The following is a 26479-nucleotide window of genomic DNA, read 5'->3' as shown; positions in this document are numbered from 1 at the left end:
ATCATAGGTTTGACTGGAAGTTGTACTACACTCGAATTACTTCTAACCTAACTTTTTTTTCTCCCGTTTTAGTTGGTCCTGGAGAAGTAAAGTTGGATTTGTTCCTTAAAAAGTTACAATTTTGGCGCCAGCCGTGGTCCGCTCGTCGTCATCACACGCTGCAGTCCATCTTGACGGCCATATTCAACTAGTCTCCGTTCAACAAGAATTTTCTGTAAAGCCAACTGAAGGAACATATCTAAAAAAGGCTACGACCGTTTAACAAAAGATTATCAGGTCAAGAATCAGAACGTCAACCGCTGCCGATCACCAATGGGGACCATTAAAAGATCAAGCTGGAGACGCGGAACGTGTTCATCGAGTGCACGGCAACGGACTTGACCTAGGCCAAGATCATGCTGGACACGATCGTTAGCATGTTTTTGGTGCATTGCGCCAATCCGTTCACTGTGGAACTTTGTGACGTGGTCCACCCGGGTAGCAACACTCCGGTCCAGTATCCGGAACTAACCTTCCGGAAGGAAACCATTTCTGCTGCCTAGGGCAACGCCTACATCGGCATCGACGAAAGTACTGGCGCGCTGGCCTAAATCCAGACTCGCAAAACGGACCAGCTTGAAGTGCTCATTACGCCAACCCAGCACGACATGCTGCATGTGTATGACATCTACGAGGACGTGGCAAACGCGTACGGCTACAACCGCATCCCGAAGACCCTCCCGGCCACAATGCACATCGCCCGGCAATACCCCCTGAACAAACTGACCGAGCAACTCCGTGAACAAATTGCCCAAGCCGGATTCACTGAAAATCTGGCCTTCACGCTGCCCTCGCGGAACGACATCGCCGTCAAGCTGAACCAGAACATTTAAAAAAATCCCGGCCGTTCACGTTGTCAACCCGAAAACCCTCGAGTTCAAGTCGTGCGGACCACGCTCACCAGGTGTGCTGAAAACCCTCACCGCAAATTGCAAAATGCCCCTTCCCCTTAAGCTGTTCGAAGTGCCCGACGTGGTCCTCGCGGACTCCAAGGCCGTGGTTGCGCCGTCAACTGGAACAAAACGGCCGGCTTTGAGGTCGAGATACAAACACAATTGGCACGATTGGCACCGGTCCCAAGCTAAATACTTTGCAAACCTCCGGATTTGTAAAAAAAAAAGTAAACATCTGATGCACCGAGTGTGACAGATCTAGACGTCAAACTCTACACACTCTCAAAAAAAGTTATTCCTATTTTGCCTCAAAATCTAAGAGGTCTCGAAGTTCTGAAACAGTGCCAGCACCGCGCCAGCACCGCGCCGAAAACCTGAAGTGGCACACTGTTGAAGAATTCCCACTGTTAACTTAGAGACTAAGATTATACATGTGGTGACAGCGTAAAAGTTTCAATTTGAAACAGGAACGTTATTTTCGGACAAGTGAAAAAACCAGTGTCGAACCGCTAGCCAATGCCAATGGAAACTTTTTGTGACGAGTGAAGATGGCAGTTCAAACAACAACCATGATGATTGAAAAAATGTGTCAAACCGCCACCCAAAACCATGGAAAGCAACTGCAGTTTAGTTACGAGTGAAGCTTAAAAATCACGATTATCGAAATATTTTTTATCGAACCGCCAGCTATGGAGAACATCCAGACCGGCCCGTGGCTTAATGGCTACGGCTCCCGCCTCATAAGCGGAAGGTTCCGGGTTCGATTCCCGACCGGTCTCCTTGAAATTATTCGACTTTGAATATGAACAAAAAACGCATGGAATCAGGTGGGATTCGAACTCACACCTTTGGATTGGTAATAAGATGCTCTAGCCACTCGGCCACCGAGGGGTTGACACCCCTTGAGTGAATTAATCCGTAGTGGTGAAATAATGTCACAAGGTCATTTACTACATAATACAACAATCCCTTTCCCAACGATTCCCCTACACACACTACACACCATATTCTATAAATAACTCGAAGTGGTTGATACGGTATGTCCTCTATTCTTCTTCTTCCCCTGATGATTCCATGAAATGTGGGTTCAGTTCATAGAATCTGTTTCTTGCGGTTAATGCAACGCAGTAGGCCGGGCCGCTTTAGTGAGTGTAATACATTTCGGGGGTTCTCGAAAGTATTGCAATCATTAATAATGACAAGAAAGAACTTGAGGCGTAATATAACCATAAGTTCTTCCCGGATGCTTTCTTCGGATTGGCTGAAAACATCCAAAAAACCAGCAAAGAAAAATGGGTAAGTAGTAATATTTTATTATTTTTGTGATTAAATTGAAGTGGATAATTTTGATGTTTTGTTCAAGGGCGTTATTTTTTTTAAATTTCATCAAATGTTATATTGAAAAGGGAAACTGTTAAATTCTTTCAACATGGAAAATTAAAAAAATCTAGATGATTATTTTGCTACGGAAATGAATTTTCTCTCCAATAATATTCCTAATGAACAGGAAGACATTGTTTTAAAAATGAAAGAAGCAAAAGTGGCAGTCAATTCTTACAAAGATAAATTGATTGAGTTACGAGAGAGTTCAATTCCCAAAGAATATGACAAGATTGTGAACAATTTAAATGAAACTGTCAAATCATTTCAGTTAACTCTTGAATGTTTTGCAAGTAAACTAAATAAAGAAGAGCGTTTGATACACCCAACTGGCAGTCGCATGATTGTGATGCATGGCGGCATGAAAGTATATCAGAATCTGCATGAAATCTGTCCTCATGCATTTTTTGCGATATAGGAGTATGACATTTTTGCCCGTTACCGACAATTATCGACATTACCGACGGCTTTTTGGTTGTATTTCACAAAAAAAAAACCTTAACAGAACGAGGATTGAACCATCAACTTCTTGGTTATTGATCCGACACGCTACCACCGCGCCATGGACGCTTGATGAAAATTGAGTGAAAGAGCACCAACATATGCTTCTCTTTGGAGTGTTGCTCGGGGACGGGCCAGCATTACATGTGTTGGTGAGAACTGCAGATCGCTGAAATTTTTACACGTGGGCAAAAATGATCTACGGGCTTGCTGCAAAAAATGTTATAAAATATGACATTTTCTGCAGCAAATCCAATGTTGCAGATTTTGAGATATATTTTTCCTTTGGGTGTAGATTTAAAATTGAATGTGATGGAGGATACCGAGTTTCCAATGGATTCTGCGATTAAGTGTATTCCAGATTTTTATGGTACATCAGAAGATTTAAATTCTTTCCTTGATCAGATTAATTATTTTTACAATAAAATTCTGAAAGGCGTTTCTCTTACACCTTTGATTAATGTAATACAACTGAAATTAAAAGGTGAAGCTAAACCATTTACTAAAACTATTTTAAAACTTACTTGGGAAGAAATTGAAAAGAATTTGTTACATGAATTTGGTGATAAAAACTCTTTTTTAAACATTTTCAAACGCAGGGCTGAGCTGTAGGTTAGTCGAGGTTAGTCGTCGACTAACAAGTTCTTTAACAAAAATGTCGCCCTTCTTAAACCATTTGGCGTCCTCAGCAGGGCCCAAGAGAAACTTTGCATTTTGCAAATTTGCCAAGTTGCCGATTTGTGCTGCGCCTTCTTGAAAAAGATAAAGCGCCCCCTCAGGAAGCCCCAGGGCGCCCAAAATGCCATTTTTGCAAATTAAAAAAAAAGAGCCTAAGGGAGAATTCAAATGCATTTTAGCTTCGGCATCCACTCAGTGTGTGTGATGTGTTTTTTTTTTGTTGTAAAGTTGAGCGTGAGCACGTGGCAGCAAACGAAAACAAAAGAAAAATAAAAGATGGAATTCAGGAATTCTAACGGTGATCCACAATCAGATGAGCGGCTAGCGAGGACATAGCTTTTGCCCCACTATTAACCCGGTTGGCCTACCGATGTCGAGGCTGCTGATGCGGCGTCCGCTACTGCGGAGGAAGACGGATTCTGTGGTGGAGTCATCTCCTTCGGAGCAACCTGTTATCCTTCATGGATTGCTGCTCAGATTGCTGCTGCTGATCGTCCTTTTGGCGATGTTGCGTCGATCGTGAGCGCCACTCAATCTTCATCCACGGTTGTTCCACAGATTCTTTTTTCTATTTCGACGGCCACTACTGGTGGTTTCGTGACCTCTTGTATCTTGTTGATGATGGAGTCAGGTATAATGGTTTGAGGTTTCGGTGGAGAAGGAATGTTGGACAAAACTTGGGAGCAACGGGGAGGACCAGTGGTTTGGTCTCTGTCGTTGCGGTTCTGGTGCGTCGTTGCTGGTGCTGCCGCTTGATTTGGCTCATGAGGTTCTGCCATTGAAAACGGAACCGTCATCTTCGACCGTCGGTGTTAATTTTTATTTTTATTTCATCGAGTACTGACGATCAGCAACAACAAAATTATTTCAATCAGCTGTTGATGTTTACAATCGTTAAGGCTTGATCGTCTCACACATACACTGACATGACACATAGAGTTATCTAAGCCCGCACTCACGCACACAAGCACACAATTTGTTTTGCTGGCCGGTACAAAATTTAACCTCAATCTTTTTCGTGTACGGATACTTAATACATGTGCACGAAGATAGCTCTATGACAGTAATGGGATTGTATTGGTACGTTTGGGCTTCGCTTCGGAATCAGCTCACCAGGCTGCGCTGGCGTTGTCGTAATATGATGGTTTGATGAAGGACGATGGATTTCAAAAATAATTTGTATGGAGAGTGTTCGCCGCGATTTTGTTGTCACCTTTAGTGTAGATATTGTTGCTATTTATTTCACCCTCACCTTACACAAAACCACCTTGTCATTAAACGTCAAGTTGAAAATCAGAAACCGAAGCAGAAAGACGCGTGCGTTTTACTCTTCCGCTAAATCAAAATTACAGTCCGCTAAAAATCCGAAGTTATCGAGGAACATTCGAATCGGAACAATCGCGGTCGAAGTGTCCGTGTGTGTTGACGTGTGACAAGTAGAGCGCGGGGCGAAGAAATCGAAGAAGGCGACGCCGAAAAAGGAGGATCGAGTGGAAGAAAACGGCGACGCCAAGAAGACAAAAAGTGCGCGAAATGGAAGAGCAGCTGAATGCGCTTGTTCGCCAACGACAGGCGATGGAGAACAAGCTGAAGCGAGTGAAGACGGCGACTACAACCAGTGTGGCTGCGCCGAACGCAAACCTACGCAACGTCCATTTCCTAAGGCAGCAGCTGGAGAGCGTGCAGGACTGCTGCAAGAAGTTCGGTGAGTACCAGGCGCAAATCTACTCAATGGCACTCACTGGCGATCAACGGACACAACACGAAAAGTGCGAACTGGAGTTTGAGAAGATGTACGATCAGCTGTGCATTTCTCTGAATGAACACCTCGAGAAACTCGTGAAGCCGGAGCCGGCCGCAGCGGTCATTCCGACTACTTCCACCAATGTCGTCGTACCGCAGTACCTTCCACCTTTGATCGTGCCCCTGCCGAAATTCGATGGAACGTACGAGAACTGGAATTCGTTTAAGTCCATGTTCCAGAACATCATGGCCCGCTACGTCAACGAAGCTCCAGCGATCAAGCTCTTTCACCTCAGAGAATCGCTGATTGGAAATGCCGAAGGAGTCATAGATCAAGACATTGTGAACAACAACGACTATGACGCGGCGTGGGCCGTCCTCGAGGAGCAGTACGGAGACACACGAATCATCGTCGACAAGCACATCGACGCAGTCTTTGCTCTACCCAAAATCTCCAGCGACAACGCTGCTGAACTTCGGAAGCTGATCGATTCCTGCGTGAAGCACGTCGAGGGGCTGAAGAACTTGGAGCTTCCGGTCGATGGATTGGGGGAGCAAATGACCGTGAATCTGCTTGCGTCCAGGATGGACAGAGAAACACGAAGGGCATGGGAGGCGGAGCAGAAGGTTGGAGTACTTCCTTCGTACGCGGCCACCATCACGTTCCTGAAGAACAGATGCCGCGTTTGGGAGAGGATTGAGTCGAGCAGTGCATGTGCAGAGAGCGAGAAACCGAACAGGTCGGTCGCCTTAGTGATTGCTAACGACACAAGGTGCTCCGTTTTGCAATCAAAGACACGAGCTGATGCAGTGTGAGCGGTTCAAACAGAAGTCCGTTAACGAAAGGTACAGTCACCTACGCAAATGCGGATTGTGCTTTAGCTGTTTCCGGAAAGGCCATCGTGTGGCGGTGTGCACTGCAGCAAGTACGTGCCAGGCATGCAGAAAGCAGCACCACACTTTGCTTCATACGGATGGAGCGAAGAAGCTGGAAACGACGACGGCGGAGACGCTGAAACTGAACGCAGAGATCCGGTCTGGAAAGAAACAGACCCTGCTGTCGACGGCCGTAGTTCTGGTCTACGATAGGAACGGCGTCCCGCACGAGTGTCGGGCGCTTATTGATTCGTGCTCCCAGAACCATTTCATCTCTGAAGAGTGTGCCAACCTGTTGGAGCTGAAAAGGAACGCGCTGACTGTGGAGTCAGCGGCTTGAACGGCGGGGTCACAAGGATCAGCCATCTCGTGCGCACGAAGATAAGATCACGTGTCACGCCATTTTAGACCGAGCTCGAGCTGTTGATAACGCCGAAAGTCATCGAAGACATGCCACCAGAAACTATCGACATTTCAAAGTGGAATCTTCCTGCTGAAATCGAGCTTGCTGACCCACAGTTTCATTCCAGAGGCAGGATCGACATGCTCTTGGGAGCAGAACTATTCTGGGATCTGATAAGGACAGGAAAGTTGATGCTAGCTGAGAACCTGCCTTCGCTCCGAGACACCGAGTTGGGCTGGGTACACAGCAAAAAATCCGATGGTAAAATCGCATGCAAAAGCATGCACATCACCTTCGTCAAAATAAACACTTAATATTACACACTGCATGTACATTTTTTGCAAAAACAAAAAAAAGTTGCAACCGACGGGATTCAAACCCAGCACCAACAGTACGGACTGGCGCCTTAGCCCACTCGGCCATCTGACCGATGAAAAGCGGTAAGGATAAACGCATATATGAGCTTGACATTTCGGTCAAGTACACAGAAAAAAAAATCATGGTAATATTACATCTGGGAAGGGGTACATCTTTTATGTCAGAAAAAATGTGTAATTTTACCTCTGAAAATGTGTATTTTTACCACTTTTCTGGTGTAATGTCACTTTTTCAGTCTTAATTGAGGTAAAATTACATCATAAAAGAGGTAAAATTCAACCTTCCAAAATTAAAGCTTCCAAATTTACACAATTTTTTTCTGTGTAGGTTTCCCATACTGATGGGCTACATATTTCAGGGTGTAAAATTACATAAAATTGCATAAAATAATGCAATATTTATTTTACACCCAGGCCTTTTACACGCAGCTGGATTACTACTTTTTTAGCTGTGTAGTTGGCGGTGCGCTGCCAAATCGAACATCTGTAGCCCACACAGAAAAAAATTGTGTAAATTTGGAAGCTTTAATTTTGGAAGGTTGAATATTACCTCTTTTATGATGTAATTTTACCTCAATTAAGACTGAAAAAGTGACATTACACCAGAAAAGTGGTAAAAATACACATTTTCAGAGGTAAAATTACACATTTTTTCTGACATAAAAGATGTACCCCTTCCCAGATGTAATATTACCATGATTTTTTTTTTTCTGTGCAACGATCGTTCTGTGGTGTTGTCAAGCTTGGCGATGAAGATACTGTCCAAGGTATAGCACCGGCGTGGTTTCGAGGTGCACTAGACAAGGATCAACGACGCTGATGATTGGAGATGTCCGATCAGCTCGGCGATGTAGGATCGTCGAAACCGGTTCAACGATGGGGGAGGATGTTCGCCGAGATTTTGTTGTCACCTTTAGTGTAGATTTTGTTGCTATTTATTTCACCCTCACCTTACACAAAACCACCTTGTCATTAAACGTCAAGTTGAAAATCAGAAACCGAAGCGGAAAGACGCGTGCGTTTTACTCTTCCGCTAAATCAAAATTACAGTCCGCTAAAAATCCGAAGTTATCGAGGAACAGAGAGTCTCGTCTGTTTGTCTGTGAAGATACTATAAAAGGCGATCGAAAACCTGGATCGCAGTTCAGTATTTTTTCATCATTTTAACACAACGCGTGAATCGTTTAATTCAGTACTTTTTCGATCAGTGTCAGTTTTCGTGTTTATAATGTGTCCTTGTAATTATTTTTTTTAACATTCGAATGGAAACGTTTAGGAAGTGATCGTGCCCGCGTTTACACTCAAAATTAAAGGAGTGAGTAGAAAAAATAACGGGTGGACGGCCATGGGGATACATGGGGATTTTTAATTTCACTTTTTGTCACTAAAACATGATATGCAAAAAAAAACACATTTTTTGTGGTTTGGTTGAGCGTTTTAGCAGAATGCATTACTATTGGTACGTTCGTTTGAGGGCTAATTCCACACTGAGTGCCGCACTCAGAGCTGTCAAATGGTACGTTCGTTTGAAGAGCCGGTGCGGCAGTTCCAATATGGCGGCGAAACTCGTGCGGAACTAGCGCGAGTTTCTTCAAAGAAACACTTTGACAGCTCTGAGTGCAGCACTCAGTTCCGAACTAGCCATCAAACGAACGTACCAAAAGTGTTTGTTTGAAGAAACTCGCGCTAGTTCCGCACGAGTTTCACCGCCATCTTGAAACTGAAACTCTAGTGCCGCACTCGATATTTTTTTCAGTTTCATGCGAGTTCCATGCACACTGAAAAATGATGTTCGATTGAACCAAAACTGGCACCGACGAGTGCGGCAGTCAGTGCCGCACAGGCTGTTCAAACGAACGTACCATATGAATACAAAGAGACGAGTTGTTCCTTTCCTCCATTTTTTTATTTTCTGATATGTTTTAGGAAACATCAAATGCCAACTTTTCAGAAATTTCCAGAACGGTCAAAAAGTCTTTGACCGAGTTTTGAATTTTTGAATCAATACTGATATAAAAAAAATATTGTTCGGAAAAAAGTCAACTTCATTTTTCGATGTAAAATCAAATTTGCAATCAAAAAGTACTTTAGTGACATTTTTATAAAGTGCACCGTTTTCAAGTTATAGCCATTTGAAAAAAAGTCGCAGTTATTCTTTTTTTTTAAATTGGTGCCCATGTTTGCCCAAAAAAAATAAAGGCTGAGAAAATTCTCTATATTTTCCTTTTTTGAACTTTGTTGATACAACCTTTAGTTGCTGAGATATTGCCATGCAAATATTTAAAAACAGTAAAATTTATGTTTTCTAAGTCTCACCCAAACAACCCACCATTTTCCAATGTCGTTATCTCAGCAACTATTGGTCCGATTTTGAATTTTTATATGAAACAATCATGAAATTTTTCGATCTTTCCGAAAACAATATTTGTTATTTTTAAATCCTTTAACATTATTAAAATTTTGATTAAAAAAATTTTAAACATAAATTTTCCTGTTTCTAAATCTTTGTATGGAAATATCTCAGCAAGTAACGGTCGTATCAACATAGTCCAAAAAAGCAAAATAAAATAAAATATAATAAATACAAATTTTTTTTTTCTCGACCTCACTAGGTTTTTTGGCCAAATTTTCCCTAGTTTTTGTTTAATTGTTATTGAAAAGGAAAAAGTCAAAGTAGTTATGTCACAGACATAACCGGAATGGCGTAGACTACGTAAAGTTTAGATGTGTGGGTTTGGTGGGAATCAAATCGGGTAGCAAATTATTTAACTTTTGCCTTCGGCCCGGGTTTTTTAGGAGTTGGGAACGACTAGAATTGGGAAGTTTCACAACCACGGCTTGACCCACGAGAGGCAACTCTTCGGCGAGAAGGCAGCAGGCATGCGCCTCATCTTGTTGCTGCCTCGTCCCGGGTGGGACGATCCAAACGGTCCGGCCATCGAGAAGCAACTGGCTGACGGTGACGACGAGAAGGCGATGCGCACTTCTTTTGGAGTTCTGGTCCCTCTCTCTCCTGCTGCTGCTGCTGCTCTGGTCTCTCTCCTGCTGCTGCTGCTCTGGGCCGAGCTTTCCTGCTGCTGTTGCCGGTCCGACGTCTGAGACGTGAATGTTGGCCTGAAAACTGGCGCACTTTCTTATATATGTTTTCGGCTCGCTACTTCCCCTCCTTTTTCGTGACCGAACAAGGAGAGGTGTCGGTCGCGGTGCTTGGGTGATTTTCCCCTCAAAATAGGTACTTGACATTCCCGTCCGTGAGTGGGAAGCGCTCATTTTGCTTGCAAAATCTCTGCATTTTGAAAACATTTTAAAACATTCAATTGTTTCAATAGTAAAACTATTTTGCCAACAATGAAAGTTTTATAGCAAATTGCTGAATAGTTTTCGAATCGATTGGAACTTTTTTTTTTTATATTTATTTTGATTTTCTCTTCCATGTACATTCATTCAGTTAAAATATTAATGAGTGTCCAATCACAATCGATGACTTTTCATCTCAATTTTAAATACTAGCAACTTTCATTTATTCATGAAATATTGTAGCTTTCGCTATTCAGTGATTTCAAATGTAGGAGGTCCTTCATGTACAAAAGGGAAAAGGGATACCTTAAAACTAACTTATAAACTATATAAAGAGCGGATCAATGCAGCTCAAGACTGCAATGATTTTTGTCGAAATGCATCAATCATCTTATTGGACATAACATCCAAAGTGTCAACTTCGGCTAATTGATGAAGTTCACTGGTGCTGAACCAGGGAGGAAGTTTCAGAATCATTTTCAGAATTTTGTTCTGAATCCTCTGAAGTTTTTTCTTCCTGGTTAATCAACAGCTTGTCCAGATCGGCACAGCATAAAGCATGGCAGGTCTGAAAATTTGTTTATAAATTAACAGTTTATTCTTGAGACAAAGTCTAGAATTCCTGTTTATAAGTGGATACAAACATTTAATATATTTGTTACATTTAACCTGGATACTTTCAATGTGATCCTTGTAAGTAAGGTTTTTGTCAAAAGCAAGTCCAAGATATTTCACTTGATCCTCCCGCTTTAAATTTACCTCATTCATCTTTATAATGAGATGACTTTTTGGTTTAAGAAAACCAGCCCTTGGTTTGTGAGAGAAAATAATAAGTTGAGTTTTTGCAGCATTTGGAGTAATTTTCCATTCTTACAAATAAGAATTGAAAATATCCAAGCTTTTTTGTAATCTTCTTGTGATGACACGAAGGCTTCTACCTTTGGCGGAGATGCTTGTATCATCAGCAAAAAGTGATTTCTGACATCCTGGGGGCAAATCAGGCAAGTCAGAAGTAAAAATATTGTATAAAATTGGACCCAAAATGCTTCCTTGAGGGACGCCAGCACGTACAGGTAGTTGATCAGATTTGCTGTTCTGATAACATACCTGCAGAGTACGATCCGTCAAATAATTTTGAATAATTTTCACGATATAAATCGGAAAATTAAACCTTTTCAATTTCGCAATCAAACCTTTATGCCAAACACTGTCAAATGCTTTTTCTATGTCTAGAAGAGCAGCGCCAGTAGAATAGCCCTCAGATTTGTTGCTTCGAATCAAATTTGAAACTCTCAACAGCTGATGAGTAGTTGAATGCCCAAGGCGAAATCCAAACTGCTCATCAGCGAAAATTGAATTTTCATTAATGTGCGTCATCATTCTATTAAGAATTATTCTTTCGAATAATTTACTAATAGATGAAAGCAAACTAATTAAATGGGCCGATAGCTTGAGGCTTCAGCAGGATTTTTATCCGGTTTCAAAATCGGAATTACTTTGGCATTTTTCCAACTACTGGGAAAATATGCCAAATCAAAACATTTGTTGCAAATTTTGACCAAGCTACTTAAAGTTGCTTCAGGTAATTTTTTAATTAAAATGTAAAAAATGCCATCCTCACCAGGGGCTTTCATATTTTTAAATTTTTTGATAATAGATTTTATTTCATTCAGGTCCGTATTAAAAACATCATCTGATGAAAATTCTTGTTCAACAATATTCTGAAATTCTATTTAAATTTGATCTTCAATAGGACTCAAAACATTTAAGTTGAAATTATGAGCACTCTCAAACTGCTGAGCAAGTTTTTGAGCTTTCTCCCCATTAGTTAATAGAATATTATCACCATCTTTTAAAGAAGGGATTGGTTTTTGAGGTTTCTTAAGAACCTTTGAAAGTTTCCAAAAAGGTTTGGAATAAGGTTTAATTTGTTCGACATCTCTTGCGAACTTTTCATTTCGCAGGAGAGTGAATCTGTGGTCAATAACCTTTTGCAAATCTTTTTGAATTCGCTTCAGTGCAGGATCACGAGAACGTTGATACTGTCTTCTGCGAACATTTTTCAGACGAATCAGAAGCTGAAGATCGTCATCAATAATGGGAGAATCAAATTTGACTTGGACTTTAGGAATAGCAATATTCCTAGCATCCAAAATTGCATTAGTTAAAGAGTCCAAGGCTGAATCAATATCAGCTTTGGTTTCTAAAACAAAAGCATGATTTAAATTGTTCTCAATATGACGCTGATCAGAATCAAAATCAGCATGAGTCACTAAAGGACCACAATACTGACTTTGATTTGTCAAAACCAAATCAATTGTTGATGGATTTCTAACAGAAGAAAACAAGTTGGCCCATTCGAGTATAAAACCGAATAAAGACCAGAAGTGCAATCTCTGAATAGAATTTTACCATTGGAATTTACTTTTGAATTATTCCAAGATTGGTGTTTGGCATTAAAATCACCGATGATCAAAAATCGAGATCTATGCCGAGTAAGTTTATTCAAATCCCCTTTGAAATAATTTTTATTTTCCCCAGTGCATTGGAAAGGCAAATATGCAGCTGCAATCATAATTTTCCCAAAAAAAGTTTCAAGTTCAATGCCCAAACATTCAATAACTTTTAACTTAATGTCACGTAACATGCTATAAGTCATACTATAACTATTGCAACTCCACCGCCATTTCGATTCATTCTGTTATTGGTTATAACTTTTTAATCTGGATCACTTTTCAAATAAGTGCCAGTTTTTAAAAATGTTTCGGTTATAACAGCAACATGCACGTCATGAACTCGAAAAAGTTGAAAAATTAATTTTCTTTCGCTTTTAAAGAGCGAGCATTAAAATTCATAATATTGATGGAATTACTTAGATCCATGATTCAGGGTAAGAACAACATCATTCGTAAATTTGAATCCAATCTGGATTGCTTCCATCATGGATGTAGCATTACTCATTGTTTGAATCAAACCAAACAGTGAGTATTGCAAAAAAGTCATTTTTTCAAACGTAACATCGCCGAGATCAGAAGATCCCAAAGCGTTGCCAGCAGAAACATTATCAAATGAGATTTGAGGTACCTGCCCAATTTCAGGAAGATTGGTAGAGGATTTAAAATTCGTGGATGAACCCGAAACGACGTTGGCATAGGAAATACCATTAGTGTTACCTAACTTTTCCACGGTAGGGGTATTTCTAGCATTGTTCGAGTGAGACAGCACGAACGTTTGATTTAAAGATGCAGGTATTAATAATTTCGAGAAAAATTAGAATCCTGCGCTCCACTTAATCGCCGCAGAAAGATATCGTCGCAATGGAAAAGTATAGATGAGAGAGTAGAGTAGGCTTAGCAAAAATCAAACTGAAGTTGTCTGTCAATTTAAGAAAATCGTGATACAGGTAATTTTAGTAAAATTCCTAAATTCAACAATTTTTCTAAAGTATTTTTTGTAGAAATGGCGACGGCGGCCACGACTTCTTCCGGAATGGCTTTAAAGACGACGTTGGCTGGACAATCCGCGTGTGGACGAAGCAGCTGTTGAAGTGACGGAGTTGTCGGTGCGGAAATTCGACGGCTACCCCGGGACCTACTGTGGGCAGCGTGCTGTCTGTACTATGCCGTTTCCAAGTCCTGTGTAGAGTCAAGTGTCGAGGATGTCGGAACCCGCATCGGGTCAATGGCAGGAAGGTTAGTTGGATGGCATAGATATTTTTTTGAAGAAGTTCTTCAAAACATCTCATTTTTTTCAGGTCCACCCTCACATTCCAGAGCTGCAGAACCTAGAGATCAACAACGCAACAGCCAGCGAGGCATTCTCCATAGTCACGACCACCGTACTGGCGCCCTAATCCACCAGCGATGCAAACCCGGTAGTCGGTTCCGGTCCGGGAGGTGGCCAAAGTTTACGACAAGCTTACTTACAAAAAAAAAATACAAATTGAATGTAATATGAACTGTAAGAGAACAATTTTTAAAACGAAATAGAAGAAAAACTAACTTAAGTTTATTACTTAATGAACCGCGTGCGTGGATAATTTTATTATAAAGAATTCAAATGTTTCATCTTGAGCTGAGTTTCGAGCATCTCGCTTATAAAATTTGTAATGGCCTTGAGAATGATTTTTTTTTTAAAGTTTGGCTCGCAATTTTAATTTTTCAAAATTCTCTGGCTGGCTGAAGATTACGAATAATTCAACTACCTACACCAAAGAACTTAACAGAAAGCTTTTAAGCTATTATCTATAGATTAATTTTGTGACTTATAGAGCCAATGATTCCTGAACCGACCCAGTTGAAGATCGCAAAAGACGGATTTTCTCCAGCAGCTATAACGTCGTGAAGGACCAGGACATCGAGCGGATCAACCGCATGTGACCCATTTAGAAGCACCATGTCAAACCACACAAATTCGAATTAATAGAATATTTATAAAAGCAAGTAGTTTAATTTAAAATAATATTTATATTTTCCGTAAAAATCACTTGCTGCCCACTCAAAAAGCAAAGTGATACATTTGAGCTGAAAATTTTGATGTGAGCTGACAGCCACAGAACGCGAAAATCAACAAGATTGCTACGATGAATTCAAAAAACTATTGCGCTCGTATCAAGAAAAAAAAAAAAAATACAACCTGACTTTGAGAAAATTTCGGTTTGGATTTCGGCTGATGCTTAGCACGAGAATCCAAAACCTTTTTTCTGATGGGGCAATCCCAGAAATTTGATTTGTGATTTCCACCACAATTTGCACATTTAAATTGGGTGACTTCTCTCACGGGACAATTGTCCTTGTCGTGGGAAGAATCCCCGCAAACCATGCATTTTGGAACCATGGCGCAATGATCAGTACCGTGACCGAATGCCTGGCAACGCCGGCATACCATACCAATCAGCATAGCGCACCAGGTACGCGTGCTGTAGCAAGAAGACGCTTCCATCTTTCTCGGTCTTGGGCTGCTACTCTCCAATTTCCCAGGTTACAAATCTTCCGGATATCACCATTCACTTGATCTCCCCACCGTGCGCGCGGTTTCCCTGCTCTCCTGCCTGTACCGCCAGCTGGTTCGGCGCGGTCAAAAAGCAGTCTGACAGGCTGGCTCTCGTCCATTCGGGCGACATGGCCGGCCCACCTGAGCCTCCCGATTTTCGCCTGGGTGGCGATTGTCGGTTCTTCAAGAAACGCGTGCAGTTCGTGGTTCATGCGTCTTCGCCACACTCCGTCAGACACCTGCACTCCACCGTAGATCGTTCGTAGCACCTTCCGTTCGAAAACTCCAAGGGCACGTTCGTCCTCCTGCCGCATCGTCCAGGTCTCGTGGCCATAGAGGACTACCGGTCTAATCAGTGTTTTGTACATCGTCAGCTTCGTGCGGCGTTGCACCCGATCCGAAGTGAGGGTCTTCCGTAATCCGAAGTACGCACGATTCCCAGCAAAAATACGAGTCCGGATCTCTTTGCTGGTGTCGTTGTCGGCGGTTACCAGCGATCCCAAGTACACGAACTCGCTCACCTCCTCCAACTCATCATCATCCACAGCTAGAGGGGTGAGACTTGGGGGGCTGACGTCCCTCGAGCCCCTTCCTCTCATGTACTTCGTCTTCGTCGTATTCATGCCAAGTCCTACACGCCTTGCTTGTACCTTCAGTCGGGTGTAGACGTCCTTCACCGTCTCCAGGTTTCTTGCCACAATGTCGATGTCATCGGCAAAAGCAAGCAACTGGTAGGACCTGTTCATGATCGTACCACTCGTGTCAATGCCCGCTCTTCGAATGATGCCCTCAAGGACGATGTTGAACAGCGCACAGGATAAGCCATCACCTTGCCGCAGCCCTCGGCGTGATCCAAAGGGTTCCGCTAAATCCCCCGAAACACGCACGTGACACATCACACCATCCAAGGTAGCCTTGATCAGCCGAGTCAGTTTATCCGGAAATCCATTCTCGTGCATGATCTGCCATAGCTGCTCGCGGTCGACTGTATCATAGGCTGCCTTGAAGTCGATGAAGATGTGATGTGTGGGCACGTTGTACTCACGACATTTCTCGAGGATCTGTCGGAGACAAAATATTTGGTCCGTGGTGGCGCGCGCGCCAGTGAAACCCGCTTGGTAGGGCCCTACGAACCTCCTTGCATGGGGTGACAGCTGACGGCAGAGGATCTGGGAGAGGATTTTGTAGGCCGCGTTAATAAGCGTGATACCGCGGTAGTTGCCGCAGTCCAGCTTATCGCCCTTTTTGTAGATCGGGCACACGACACCGTCCATCCATTCCTTCGGTAACTTCTCCTCCTCCCAGATCTTGGAGATCACGCAGTGAAGCGCCCTCGCCAGTTTCTCTCCTCCATATTTGAAGAGCTCACCGGGTAACCGATCCTTGCCGGCAGCTCTGTTGTTCTTCAGCTTCCTGATCTCCCTCTTCACCGTCTCTAGATCAGGCGCCGGGAACTGTTCATCAGTTGCGGGCGCTCCAAGGTTGATTCCAACGCCGTCCCTGTTCGCTTCATCGCCGTTGAGGTGCTCGTTGAAGTACTGCTTCCACCTGTCCAACACCTCGCTTTTGTTCACGATCAGGTTTCCTTCGTTGTCCCTGCACACATCGGCTCGCGGCACGAAGCCTTTGCGGGACCGGTTCACCTTCTCGTAGAACTTTCGCGACTCGTTAGCTCGGAATAGCTGCTCCATTTCTGCGCAATCCTGGTCTTCCTGCTGGCGCTTCTTGAGCTTGAAGACCGCGACCTGCCGATTCCGAGCCTGCCTGTATCGTTCCACGTTCCCTCTCGTCGCCTTGTGCAGCTTCTTGTCGTAAGCTGCTTTCTTCTCGGCGGTTATCTGTTGGCACTCGTCGTCGTACCAATCATTCCGACTGACTCGGATCGCACTACCCAGTGTGGCTTCCGCTGCACTGCCGATGGCTGAGCGAATACGGCTCCAACCATCTTCGAGCGAGGCTGCGCCAAGATCCTCCTCACCTGGCAGATTCGCTTCCAGCTGCTGCGCGTAACTGTGGGCCACTTCCCCGTTCTGCAGACACGCGGTGTTGAACGGAGGGGCCCGCCGACTTCGGCGTTGGTTGAACACCGTCGACAGCTTTGAGCGCAGGTCAACTCCAACTAGGTAGTGGTCCGAGTCAATATTCGCACCGCGAAAGGTGCGCACGTGCGTTACGTCCGAGAAGAATCGGCCGTCGATCAGGACGTGGTCGATTTGCGTTTTCGTCCGTTGGTCAGGTGATGTCCAGGTGGCTTTGTGGATGTCCTTGCGAGGAAAATAGGTGCTCCTGACCACCATTCCACGGGAGGCTGCAAAGTCGATGTAGCGTTGGCCGTTGTCGTTCGTGACCGCGTGTAGGCTTTCTGAGCCTATTGTCGGTCGAAACATTTCCTCCCTTCCGAACCGAGCGTTCAAATCCCCAATGATGGTTTTAACATCCTGCCGCGGACAGCCGTCGTACACATCCTCCAGCGTCGCGTAGAATGCTTCCTTCTCATCATCGGTCTTTTCTTCGTGGGGGCAGTGCACGTTGATGATGCTGTAGTTGAAGAAACGGCCTCTTATCCTCAACTTACACATCCGCTCGCTGAACGCCGTGAAGCCGAACACGCGATCCTGCATCTTGCCCCGCACGATAAAGCCGGTACCCAGCTTCTTGTCCGTGCCGCCGCTCAGAAAAAATCTGGAATTGGTCTGCTGACCTGGCCAGTTTAGCACCTGCTCCTCCTCCAAGCACACCTCTTGCAGTGCCACAACATCAAAGTTGCGAGGTTGCAACTCATTCGCTAAGGCGAATTCGAAACCCAAGAAATTCAAAGACCTGCAGTTCCAGGAGCCGAGTCGCCAATCGGTGGTCTGCTTTTCTATGGGCTTCTGCCGTTTGTTCCGAATTTCTAGCCTTTTTGCCATTCGCGATCCTCTTTTTCGGTAGGCAGCCTTATCAGGGCTGCGCTACCTAGTCTCGGGGTGGAGAACCACCTAAGGGCTACCGAGACCTAGCCCCGGTTTTCTCACGCTACCGTAACGGGGCTTTTATCTCGAAGCCTAACGGTCTTCATATCCGGAAGAGGACGTCCTGCGTTCGTGCGTGTATGCGCTTCACTTAGCAGCACAGAATTTTTCACAACAGCACAATAAAATAACTTTTATTTTATTTTAGCAAAAAAAAAAGTTAAAAACTTTTCTCGTTTTCTTTTTTTCTAAAACCGCACTCTCAGCACACCGCGCGCGGTTTCGTATAGTGTGTGTACGCACTCGACACAACAGCACTGCCACAGGCCTTGTTGCTACACCACACTTCTTGCTTTGTTCTGCCTGTTTATCCCGCGACGACGACGATGGATGGCAAAAATAATTTCACTTTTGTTGCCCGGCCGTCGATTGCGGGTCAATTATAACGCACTATGCCGGTCCGCGACGCACTCCGGCGTTAATTGATAACACTCACGGTCGCGGCGGAACGGTAATTCGGCGGTTCTGAGGGCACTTTCACGGAGCCGTACCAAGGTGCAAACTTCAACGCGCGACGCACACACACACACACACACACACACACACACACACACAGATTCTGGCCATTACCGCCATGTTTCTTAAAATGCTCCCACTTTACCCGTACATGGAACAAAAACTGAACTTTGTCCAAAAGTTTCAAATTGTTGATTTCATTTCTGTTGAAATGAATCAGATAAAATTGTGAAGTCAAACCAAAGCGAGAAATATTCCCGTTTGATTTTTTCTTTATTGGTATTACTTGGGATGGGACAAAGCCAAGCAACACCTTAAGTTCGTTTTTGATCTCATCCACCGACAAGTCGTTGGAGAGACCTTTCAGGACCGCCTTGAATGGACGAGCATTCTTGGTCTCATACGTGTAGAAATTGTGTTTGTGGTTTTTCAAATAACCAACAAAAGTTTGGTGATCTTTCCTCTAACAAATCTTCTCTAGTCTCTACTCAGCGGTAAACCTAAACAACAATAACCCCCGTCTACTTCTGACTCTCTCAAGTCGCAGCGTGTGTGCGCGCGCGTGGCACAAACAGGCGCAGTCTTCACGAGCTCTTTTTCGAAGAGCACTGTACCATCAGTCTCTCTCTACTCACGACTGTACGCCCATATCTCAGATCTTGTGTCATGTGGCCCCTACAACAGCGGGCGACAGCTGAGCAACGCCGCACGAGCCAACACAACCGTACGCGGCTTTAGAGAGTCTCTTGAGTCTACACACTCGTTATGAGTCTCTCGCTATCAGCGACACTACACAGAACACTAGATCTCAGACTATAACTCCAAGCAGAAACCCATGTGGTAGAACATCTGCTTTGCTCACAACAAACTTTAGCCTTCCTGCAAGTGTTAACCACTAATACAAACCAAGTCGCTATACACACAAGTGTCAACTACATGTAACAATTAGGTGTTCCCGTCACCACTACAACAGAGTGACACAACACACAGTTTGTTGAGGTTGACCTCACTTTCACAAAATACAAACAGTTACACTTCTACATAATCCACACCTTACCTCGGATGAGGCGGTGTTGCGTGGATAGGGTGCTCGGTGCGCAAGTCACCTCATCACAAGTTTATAACACGAGAGATCACAAACGAGCCAATCCGTCCTCACATATATTATCCCACTTCTTTTGAGAGTGATAACACTGACACAAACACCGTATCGGCGAGCTAAGCAAACCCTATCATAGATGGCCCAGAAGTAACATTGATTCGGAGTGTATATCACGAGACACGTACATCCTTTAAAAAACTTGACCACTACTCCACCACACTATATCTATTCATGATATATCTCACGTCAGAGAGAGAATCAATCTGCATCACAGCGGACAACGGGGACATAGGATAGTTAGGGGCGATTTCGCATCCAGTCATTCACATCTGTGCATTCTTAGGGAGAGTGCGCGTCAGTCTCACAAGGACAAGTTAGCGTGAAATAGGGAGGAGTTCTACAGGGGAGCCTCTGTTTGAAGAAATGGGGGAGAGCTACACTCTCTGACTCGCTGATCGCAGAACTCGTGAAGGCCAAGAGATGAGAGTAGAATTCTCAAAGGAGCTACACACATTTGGGAGCACTTATATGCGTGCAGCTAAGTTTATGCACGGTGCTTAGAGAGGTGAGCGTGATGTAGAAGATCAGGAACTGATTGGAACTAGTATCGTCTTGGCGATGACAGTCACTGTTTCGTTTAATAATGGCGTGTTACAATCGTAGATGGAGTGAGCTTGAGGGTCACGAGAGAGTTTATCTACTGTGGTAGGCGGTGAGAGATATCAAGAGATCTCACACAGGGGGGTAACACACACACACTGTATTCACAGGAGTCGTTTTACGTGTGCCATGGAGATTACATGAGGATTGCACCAAGCACGGTTGATTGGTGTACGGGAGGTAGTGGGAAGCGGTGGCAGTGAGTCGTATTCTCTGAACTCTATTCACACATAGTAGAGCGACACATTCTAGACACGAGAGTTGGGGAGCATGTGAAGGGGTGCGCCTGTCTGTGCGAAATGGCTTGGTCTATAGCACAGGGTGCGAGCATGATGAGTAGAGAGGAGTAGACAGGTCATTGCTATACTATCTACATAGAGATGTACTACTTGAGGGGTATTGATCTAGTGTGAATACAGTGTAGTGTATGTTTGGGTGATGATGGGCTTCTTGGTGATATCTAGGGAGAGAGAGAATACGAAGCAGACGTGTGGGCAGAGGAGTAGTGGCTGTGTGGGTGTTGTGGGTTGGTTGGGGGTGGAGATAAGGGGGGTGAGGGGGGTGAGCAAGAAATTTGGGACGAGAGAGGTCACCTCTGGAGGGCGCTAGAGACTAACAGGAGTGGGTTCAAGGTGATGCAATGTGATTACAGTGTGAGGAGTGGTAAGTGACAGATAGGGAAAGACTGGAGAGCAGGGGAGGGTTATTAGTGTGGAGGGTTGTTGTGTTTATGAAGGGGGTGGTATTGTAGTGTATGTGTGGGGATAGGGGTGTGTTTGGTGAAGTATTGTGGTGTATAGTGTTGAGGTGTTGGAGGGGAATTAGGTGGGGATAGATGGGAAGGAGGGTTTATAAGGGTGGTTGTGTTGTGGGGATGGGAGGGAATAGGATATTAGGAATGAGAGGGGTGATTAGTTAAAAATATTTGGAGATGAGAGAGTAGAGATGAGAATGAAGTTGTTAAGTTTATAGGGGAAGTTTTTTGAGGGGATGGAGAGTTGTGGGGTGGTTGGGTTTGATTGGAAGGGGAAGGGTGAAGATTATAAAATGGGGGAAGGTGAATGTATGTTGAGTTAAAAAGGATGGATCGTGATAGGAGGAATGAAGGTTTAGGAGGTGATTAAAATGGGAAGTTGAGTATTGAAATCGGAGAATTTAGGGTAAGGTGGTTGGAAGGATTATTGTAATGAAGGGGAGAGTAGGGGAGGAGGAGAGAGAGTTTAGTAATGAAGTGCGGGAATAGGGGGATTAGATGAGTGTTGGAGGTAATTTTGTTGAGGTGTAAATGCGTGGGTTAGACGGTGGTGGGAATGTTGAGGGTTTGTATTGTTTACTGGTTGTGTGGTTTAATGTACGGGTGAGTTTCTATGGGTTTTTGTTTTATGTTTTTATGCAGTGTTGATAGCCCATGATTGAATGTGGGCTGAAACTATCACTGTAGTATTAAATGTTGTTTATTCTTGCTATAAAAGGTTTCTTTTCAAATTAAAAGTAAAACACTTTTACCGATACAACGATTTTGTTCCATAAATGCATGGTAGTATCAAAAACTTTCCAACTTTTAAATTGAAAAGTTTGAACTTTCTACGAATATTCACCAACGCGAACTTTTAATCCAACGAACGATCTTTTTAAATTTAGAGTACTTTTTCTTTGTGTGTGTTTCCGTTAGCCGATTTAGCGTTCAAACGCTTCACCGACGTAACGATCAAATCTTCAGAAGATTTGCGTTTACCTTTGTTTTGACGCATTTTGCAAGCAAAGTTCTCTTAAAAAGATGGCTTCGTTTGTAAAATACAACAAAATTTCAGGTGGGGTTAGTCTTGAAAAGACTGTTTAGAATTTTGGAAAATAACCCAGGTTGTCTTTAAAAAGACTGTGAATTTTGTTTGAAATAACTCTGAGCTTAGGTAGTAAAAAATACCGCAGCTCTAGTGTCCGTTCACCTCGAAGGTTCGCAAGACACTGGAATCGAATGGAACAAAAATCGTGTCGATTCGATAGGCCCCCAAAACCAAAGCTAAAAACTCGATTCGCTACCTACATTCGAGTAGGAGAACTTTGGTGCAAGGTTACGTTTACGTTTTTGCGCGATAAGTGCAAAGGGGAGTGAAAACAATTTTAAGGTTTTTTAAAAGAAAAATGATCTATTGGAATAAAATAAAGTTAACAGGAGGTAAGAAATAAAAAGTTCTATCGACTGACTTTTTGATTTTTTTTTGCTAAGTTGCCTTTTTCATTGAAAATTCTGTGATCCGGATTGAAAACGCGAGAATGAGGTTAGATTGCTAATTTTGAAAATCATTCCAATTACCATTTTTCAAGCAGAGCTTTGCTTTTATGGTAGAAGTGACATTAAAAAATATTTGTCCACTTGAATAATCTACATTCTCAATTGATTAGTTAGGTTTTGGTTGATTAAAACATTCCCTTATTTTGAATCAGATAATGAACAGGTTAAATCGGCCGTCACAAAAATATGTTCGTTTATATCAATTTAGCTACTTATTTCTTACCTGAAAATGGTATAATTTGCTATTAATGTCGATTTTATGATGAAATAAAACAATTTCAAATTTCAAACCAACTTACTCGCTGTAGGTTATAATGAAAACATCACCCCAAGTTTCAGCGCCCTCTAGTGGGGGGTAATTATGACGTTTGACTGCCTATTAGTGGGAAGGAAGATATAAGCGTTTGACGGATGACGCAGTATTCCAGGGCCTTCGGCCCGGTTTTTTTTTTGGAATGGCACCCCAGTACCTTCGACAAAGACGTAGTCTACGTCAATAGTTGCAAGGAACACCAAATCTCTATGAACCAGTTATTCACAAACAAAATTTCAAAAGTAAGCTAGCATGGGCACTAATTTTAAAATATGATTTTTTTTTATATTTCATGTTTGTATGGACAGCTACCAAATTTGTATGGAAAATTATATGGACAAACTAATGATGCCAAATGGCTTCTTTGGACATACCAAAGGCACCAAAAAAGTTTCAGCAGGATTAAAACAATACAAAAATTAAAATTAATATAAAAGACCGATCTCGTAGAGAATTGTTCATATGGAATAGAAAATCAGAACAGATAACTTAACCCTCTACAACCTAACCCCGCCTTTAGACGGGCTTCGATCTAAAAAATCGCCAAAAATCAATTTTCCAACCGATTTTTGATATTTAAAAAGCATTGGAAAGAAGAACTCTTAAAATTTTAGAAAATTTCAGGGTTGGAAGTTTAACTTGTTTTATGTGACTTTGCCAATGTTTTTAAAAATGTCATTTTTTTAGGGGTCAACTTTGGCTGTGTTTTGACAAAGAACTTTGTCCTAAGGGCTCTATTCTGGTGAGGTGTCAATCCAGAAAAACGAAAAATGTCGCGCGTTACGAAAATGTTGCATGCTTGGTACTGCGGAAGGGGTCAGCAACGAATGAAGTGTGGCAACAATGGTGCAACATTCTCGCGTGACAGTTCCAAGAAAGCAGGAGACGAGGCAAAATTTGCACCATGTTGCCACATTTCATGCGGACTATATAAGCTAACAGATAGCCTCTGAACAATTTTAGTTTTGACTGAAATCCGTCAGAGACGGATCGACGGTGGTAATTTTATTGCTCACACACACATACACACATTGAAAGACACAGGTTGTGCACCAACTTGGGAGGAATTCTGTTCTAAAGAACATTGTTAGAACGGTCAATCGGAAACCACAATGATTCAAGGCAATGGGGTTGGGACCAAACTGGTAGGATATTGGCCACACCCGCAGTGGCCATGGCCCTGAGGGAAGGTTCTACCGGGGGGACACTTATCGAACCATACGACTTGGGGCAATATGGGTATCAAAATTCATGGTTTTTGATACTGGTGATGAAAATGGCAATTTTGACAGGATTGGCCACACTCGGAGTGGCCATGGCCCTGAGGGAAGGTTCTACCGGGGGACATTTATCGAACCATACGACTTGGGACAATATGGGTATCAAAATTCATGGTTTTTGGTACCGTCCCAAGTCGTATGGTTCGATAAATGTCCCCGGTAGAACCTTCCCCAGGGCCATGGCCACTTCGGTTGAGGCCAATCCTGCCAAAATGTCCATTTTCATTACCAGTATCAAAAACCATGAATTTTGATACCCATATTGCCCCAAGTCGTATGGTTCAATAAATGTCCCCCCGGTAGAACCTTCCCTCAGGGCAATTAAATAAATTGATTACTCCTTTATTTGACGTCCTAGCCAAATGGTGTCTTCGGAAGAGTTGTTGTACTTGATAAGGGCTATCTTTTAAAGTTATTGACATACAGGGTGTTAACCAAAAACTAACTCTGTTGGATAACGTTGTAGGGCTTTGGTGTATTGCGCAAAGTTGTAGAGAAGAAAATTTCATGAAAGTTTGTCAAAGGCGCCAAATTTGTAGCGTCATTTTTGCAAAAATGGTAAAAAAAGCACTTTTTTTGATAACTTAAAATGTTAGCATTTTAGCGGCCTACTATGTTCTGAAGAGTTGTTTATGACATAAAATTACACATCTTTGCCGAAAACAGCAAAATGTTTTGAGCCTTTATTGAGGAGTTATAACCATTTGTAAGTGATTTTGAGCATATTTTTAAGTTGCAATGTTTTCGAAATGGCGAATTTTGGCGCAAAACCGAACAATGCACATGAAAATACACACTTTCAACTACATTTTCTGAAAATATCTCCGTGTCTATCGGTGTCGATTTAGAGATACATTGGACTCTCTCGTTGTCGATCTTCTCGATATCAATATTACTCCAGCTGTCAATAAATTTTTCAGTCCCTTCAAATAGATTGCTTTGATTTTTTGTTCTATAATTTCATAACTCCTGCTTTCGACGGTCCCTTCAATATCGACAACGAGAGAGTCCACTGTATCTCAATTTGAATTTGACGGTTTTTAATCAATTTATTTATAAGCGGAATCTTATTGAAAAGTGGTAATAATCGGTAAATTGAAAGGGTAAATTGATCGATTTTAATATTGCTTATTGCAAGATAGAATCACGTTTCTCCTTCGCTGTGAGTGACCGGAGATTATTGCTGCCTTATTACCGCAGTGTAAAAATCAGCAAGTTGAACTGAAATTCTGGTTGATTTGGCTGTCAACTTGGTTTGTTTTGAATATTTTCCAAAAAGTCAGCTCAAAACTCAAGGCAACCTTTGACAACAGCCAAAAATTTGTTCTGCGGTTGTCTTGCGGCTGTCATGCGACCATTATCTTGCGGTCGTATCACCGCGCGTGAACTCTAATTATTGACGCCCGCAGTAGAACATTGTTCATGCTTAAAATTATGATACACATTTTAAAATTATGAATAAATACATGTTTTTCCCAAAAATAATGTAAGTGAAAATTTTAAATAATTGTTCGTATTTAAAATTAAGTACACAGCTAAAAGAGTAGTAATCCAGCTGCGTGTAAAAGGCCTGGGTGTAAAATAAATATTGCATTATTTTATGCAATTTTATGTGATTTTACACTCTGAAATATGTAGCCCATCAGTATGGGAAACCAACTTGACCGAAATGTTAAGAGCATATATGTGTTTATCCTTTCCAAACTTCATCGGTCTGATGGCCGAGTGGGCTAAGGCGCCAGTCCTTACTGTTGGTGCTGGGTTTGAATCCCGTCGGTTGCAACTTTTTTTTTGTGTTTGCAAAAATTGTACATGCAGTGTGTAATATTAAGTGTTTATTTTGACGAAGGTGATGTGCATGCTTTTGCATGCGATTTTACCATCGGATTTTTTGCTGTGTATTTCCTTTCATATGTGGTCATTCTGGAAAGGTTGTCGTATTTTTTCATAGACAATGTAATTTCCATAAAAATCGATCAATTTACCCTTCAATTTACCGATTTTCACCTTGTATTCATTATGATTTCGAATAACATTTATAAATAAATTGATTAAAAATCGGCAAATTCAAATTGAGATATCTAAAAATATATACACGGAGATATTTTCAGGAAATGTAGTTGAAAGTGTGTACTTTCAGGTGCATTGTTCGGTTTTGCGCCAAAATGCGCCATTTTGAAAACAT

At 42.6% G+C, this 26479-nt stretch overlaps 1 protein-coding gene across 1 annotated transcript in view; it reads left to right on the top strand.

Annotated features, from left to right (window-relative positions):
- The first annotated feature begins 8063 nt into the window (after positions 1-8063).
- LOC120431852 (dnaJ homolog subfamily C member 25 homolog) overlaps positions 8064-26479 on the top strand; it is a 42251-nt gene continuing 23835 nt past the window's right edge. The window contains exon 1 of the mRNA XM_052706512.1: positions 8064-8205. The gene's annotated coding sequence lies outside the window, so the exon portion shown is untranslated. The remainder of the gene's footprint in view (positions 8206-26479) is intronic.

Source organism: Culex pipiens, chromosome 1, assembly GCF_016801865.2.
Source record: "Culex pipiens pallens isolate TS chromosome 1, TS_CPP_V2, whole genome shotgun sequence".
NCBI classification, from domain to species: domain Eukaryota; kingdom Metazoa; phylum Arthropoda; class Insecta; order Diptera; family Culicidae; genus Culex; species Culex pipiens.
This window is presented reverse-complemented; position numbering and strand designations above follow the sequence as displayed.